Source organism: Poecilia reticulata, linkage group LG10 (genome assembly GCF_000633615.1).
Source record: "Poecilia reticulata strain Guanapo linkage group LG10, Guppy_female_1.0+MT, whole genome shotgun sequence".
In the NCBI taxonomy this organism is placed as follows: Eukaryota; Metazoa; Chordata; class Actinopteri; order Cyprinodontiformes; family Poeciliidae; genus Poecilia; species Poecilia reticulata.
Genome location: NC_024340.1, coordinates 7,267,908 through 7,272,954, shown reverse-complemented (window position 1 = coordinate 7,272,954; position 5,047 = coordinate 7,267,908). Strand labels below are relative to the sequence as shown.

At 40.1% G+C, this 5,047-nt stretch overlaps 1 protein-coding gene across 1 annotated transcript in view; it reads right to left on the bottom strand.

The window, feature by feature from the left end:
- The window catches only part of LOC108166616 (palladin-like), a 19,460-nt gene extending 16,327 nt beyond the window's left edge, over positions 1 to 3,133 (bottom strand). The window contains exon 1 of the mRNA XM_017307006.1: positions 3,002 to 3,133. The gene's annotated coding sequence lies outside the window, so the exon portion shown is untranslated. The remainder of the gene's footprint in view (positions 1 to 3,001) is intronic.
- Between the last annotated feature and the right edge of the window lie 1,914 nt (positions 3,134 to 5,047).

Here is a 5,047-nt window from a genome sequence, read left to right as displayed (position 1 = left end):
CTATCTCCAGCTAACGTTCCAGGCGAGAGGCGGGGTCACCCTGGACAGGTCGCCAGGCTGTCGCCCTCAAGTAATCAAACATTATCAAAAACAACTGATAAAGTACCAAGCAGTATGAAACAACAAAACTATGAAAAGATTGTAATTATTACAGCAGTGAGCATCACAGCGTCTCACTGTCTGCACTGTGTTGGCAGAGTTTGACTTCTGCCTCAGAACAAATTCACTATATGAATAAAATTATGGACTTGTTGTTTTAAACCATTATATTCAAATGAAAATAAGTGAAAAATAATAATAAAACATTATAAAATAAAATAATTAAAACATTTGTTGTTCATACATAATTATTAAGAAATCAAGTAAGCGTCAAATAAAGAAAATAATTTAAATTACAACGTAAATATTATTAATCAATCAATCCATAAAATAATCTGTATTGTCCACAGATGTAGAAACTGTTATATTCATTTCCAGATTTGGAAATGAATAAATAACGTCATATAATCTTTTGATTTAAATCAAGAAAACTTCTTATTCTAAAATAGAAAAAACTCATAATCATATATTTGTTTTCCATATGTCATTGYAATAAMAAATAGAAGAAAACCACACATTCAAACTTTTTAATTAAACAAGTTCAACACTGTCAGGCAGATGAACTGGTGCGTCTGGTTTATGTTTTCCATCAACCAATCAGGTGTCGCTGATTTAAATACTCTGAAGATAACAGTGATGAAATTATTTTACCCTCAACATTAAATAATGCCATAATTAGTCTATTAAACCTAAAATGAAAGATATGCATTTAAATCTGGAGTTATTTAATTTTGATTTAATATATGAGCAATAACTTGACTCCATCTTTTTTCCTTCAGCATCCCACATTGTATGTTTTGACTAGGCCAATAGAATCAATGAGCAGAAATGGTAAATGGCTCATACTATTCTAGCTCTTTATCAAGTTTGAGGACTCCAAAGCTCTTTACCGGAGAGGAAAAGAAATGCCTTGCCCGAGGCCAGAATGACTGAGACAAACAGAGCAGGCATTTCAACAGGCAACCCACTGGCTACAGGACAAACCCTCTACATCCTGTCGCCACTGCGGCTTCAGAATCCGACAACTGTTCACACGAGAACCTGAGAACAGCTTTCAGGAGGACAGGAGGAAACCAGCACCTACTTGAGATCCGTCTTAATTTAAGCAACCACCCAGTGTGACGTCAGCCCTGAACACAACTTCACGTGGTTTCTCTCAGCTGTGGACACATTTAGCTCCTGCTGTGGTTCAGYTGTAGAGGTAAAGCACAACAGTAGGCCATACAGCTGCAAGCTGTGCAATACAAAAAACAGTTGTTATAAAAACTACCTAATTTTCAATTAATGAAGAAGTAAAACCATTTAAACAAACTAATGTATTTGTTTGAAAAATGGCGGCTCTTATCACAGTAATAATTAATAATTCAGCTTAACAAGATAAGATTACAGATGATACACTTATTATCTTTCCGTTTTTCCAGAACCCTCAAAATGCCAGGATTGATTGTAATCATTGAGAAACATTGAGGGCATAAAATCAGAATATTTGTATCTACCGAACTGCAATCCCTGTTGAATATTTATGTTCTCCCGCAAATCATTTGGAGCTACCTGAATCTGCAAATAGTGAATGAACTGCGGTTCAAATACGGGTCCAAGATCCAAATGTTTGAATTGTGCATGCTTATTTTCATTTTTAAAGTAAGGCACCTAAGTTGGAAATTATTTTGGATGTTTATTGGAAAAATATGGTCTATTCTCAAAAACAACAACAACAACAACAACAAAACAAAAAAAGAAAACAGGATTTGGGTTTCTGTTTTTCTGAAAATACTTGCTATAAATAGTCAACCTTAATAAATGAATTAAAAGTAGATTTCGGTTCACCGAAGCTTGCTTTGGAATAGAAGTCTAAAGCAATACATGCACTCCTGCTTAGTGCAAAAATAAATAGAATCCAAACAGTGTTGTTGTTAAAAGAAAATGACTGTGTTGTCTTTGACATTTTCCAGTTTGAGAAGATTTTAACTTGTTAGGAGTAATTTTTGTCCTATTTAAGCATAAAAAGCCTCCATCTGCACATTARTGACAGTTTTGTCTCATTCCTGAAGCAAAGGGGCTGAAAATGGCTCCAGGGAGCATCTTGGACACTCCTGCTTTAAGGGTCGTGATTATAATGGGGCWWAACGGGGAAAAGTTCAAATGCTACGGATACTTTTATCAGGTGCCAAGTCTTTATACCTCTTCTTCAAACATGCGTTGTAAAAACAGTTATCTGAAGGGTATGCTAGATTTTTACCTGCAAGCATCATGATCTCCAAAGCTCAACAAAAGGAGTTTGCGACATTTCCTCAACCGCTGAAAAACGAGCTGCCCCCTCTTCTCAGGCGCTCTCAGTATGGGAGACCAATTTAGCGTGGAGCGGGTCAGCTGGTCGGTCCGACCACCAAAAACACACTAGTGCTGTGCAGTGAATCCCCTCAGYAACACACACATACACACACTTGCTCTGTGAGCGAGATTTGACTGGTATGTACTGCAGGCTATAAATGACACAACTTTGTTTTGAATTATTTCCACCCATTAAGAATCAAAATACTTGCTTGCATCCACACTCACATGGATCCAGACRTTAGAAAATTAGATCCTCAATAAGGTCGGGACGTTGGTAAGGGGGGCGGGGGGTGGGGGGKATGTACAGGCTCATGACACAGCACATAAAATTAGCCCAGGGCAGACCACCCCCCGTACCCTCCAAAAACCCAGCTGTCGTCTTCTCTCTGACTGCAAACTCATTCACTTCATGCAATAACACGCTCTATCATGAACCCAACGGGCTTCAACCAATTAAATCATAGCACGATGAGACCGATCTGTTGGTTGGGTTTGGACTACGGGCAGCGATCAAAGCCATGCACGTGTAAAACAACCCCCACCACCCATCATGTGCTGAGCCCCTTACCTGTCTGCTCTYTCTCCAGCAGATTAAACAACACAAACACAAACTAAAGTCTCAATCCACCAGGACGATCCCCTCAAACTGCTAGGTGACCGTGTGCCTGCCAGTCATGTCTTGGCCAATGGGCATTTGCTGCTGTGGGTGAGCTGACACACACTTTTACACATGTATGCGTGTGTGTGTGTGTGTGTGCTCATGGGTGTATTGAAAGGGTCAGGAGGAGGGGGTAAGAGGAGGGGATAGCAAAGTTCTTCTGGAGGGCAGCAAAAGGAGCAAGAAACTACTTCAAGTAGTTTTCAGCTTTGATATTAAAGGCTAGATGGATTGTTCATTAGTTTATTTCTTTAGCATAAAAAAATTACAAATGCAAATGACTAGTATAGAGAATGATATACTTGTTGTTGAGTTTTTTTTTTCATGATTAGAATTGTTCTTCTAGATGTCACTGATGTTTTTCTGCAGAAGAGGCGTTCAGGGGGTCCTGGCCGACGGAATGATGACAAAGTTCATCCAAGAATGGAGACAGGAAACCTGCGACCGGTGCCAGCGAGTCGTCTGTGGAAACATAAAACTCAGAGAGACRCAGACACATGGAGAGAGTGATGGGTTAATGCAGTCTGACAGAGGACCGCTGCTGATGTCCAGCACTAATGCACTAGCTCTACTACCACAATGAACCATGAATAAAGAAAGAAGAAAACTTTTCAAACCAAATTGGCTCTGTAATTTTGGTCCACCCTTTTTTTTTTTTTTTTTTAATTGAAAATAATGTGTGAGTCAACTAAGAACTATCAGAGTGGCTTTTACATCTAGAAATTTACAAGGCCACCTCCAGTTTTTCTTGTTGGGTTTAGGTCAGGTGTAATATGAGATACACCTTCCAAAATGTTCCTCTTTAGTCTCGTCTGACCACAGAATATTTTCTCAAAAAGTCTTGGGGRTCATGAGRATGTTTTATGTTAATTGTAATTCAATTGYAGTTATTGCACCGAAGCACAACAAAGTTCATTTAAGCGCAGCCCATCCAAGGTAYCTGTGACTAAAAAAAGGTCAGCAAGTGGCTTCTGAACTTTCCRATGGAAGCAAAGGTTTATAATTTATGGTGGTTTTCTACAAGTCCATCTGGAGAAAGCCCGACCCCTACGACACCAAATTGCTTTTGGTTAAGAGACACAGATTACAGGCGATGTTCAATCGCCCGTAATCTAAAAGCGGAGAAAGCGGAGCATGATTGTTGATTTGTTTCTGCTCTCTGTTCGCCCTGCGATTGACTTGAGTTGTGTTTCAACTGTGTTTGCTCCGTCCACGCATGAAACCCCACAGCGTGAGTGGAGTGGAGATGAGAAAAAGGCAGGCGGCTCACATCGAGGCTCCACCCCAGGCCACTGGACAGCCTCGACCGAATACCTGCTGCCTCTGCTGGTGCGGCTGCTGCAAGTGTCTGTGGYAAAGCAAGCGACACGTTTGACCGCTAGCGCCCATTCTATTTGTACATCTGTGAAAATGAGGCAGATAATCTGCGAGGGGAAAAAAAAAATCAAGCTTCTCCACGCTCCTGGTCAAAAACAACCAATCAAAGCCAGGAGGAGGGTCTAACCACTGTCCATCACAATTGGGTATGGGCTGCAAAATGTGCCAACAGCGAATAAACGACTTAAAGCTGTTTATCCTAGCCTGATCATTCTACTGACGGGGAAAACCTGTACTTAATCAGAGAGAAAGGGAGAGGTTCTGAGTGGCACATACACTAGGATGATTGACAGCGCTAAGGCCTTCCTCTTAAATCTGATTGGGTTTTTTACATTTTTTAAAAWTTTTTTTCAAATGTTGCATACTGTAACTTCAAGGAAGGAAGCAGTACAACAAGGCTGTTTTTAAAATGGTCGGCGTTTCAGTTTACATCTACAAAGCCTTGCAAAGCTTGTYCACATTCCATCATATTCCCCCATAAAATGCCTGTAGGGATTTTCTAAATAGTATATGAAAAGTGCGGCAGGGACGGGTTTGAATCAGGTTAAAGCAGCAGGATGTTCTGCAAGGTCTAAAAGC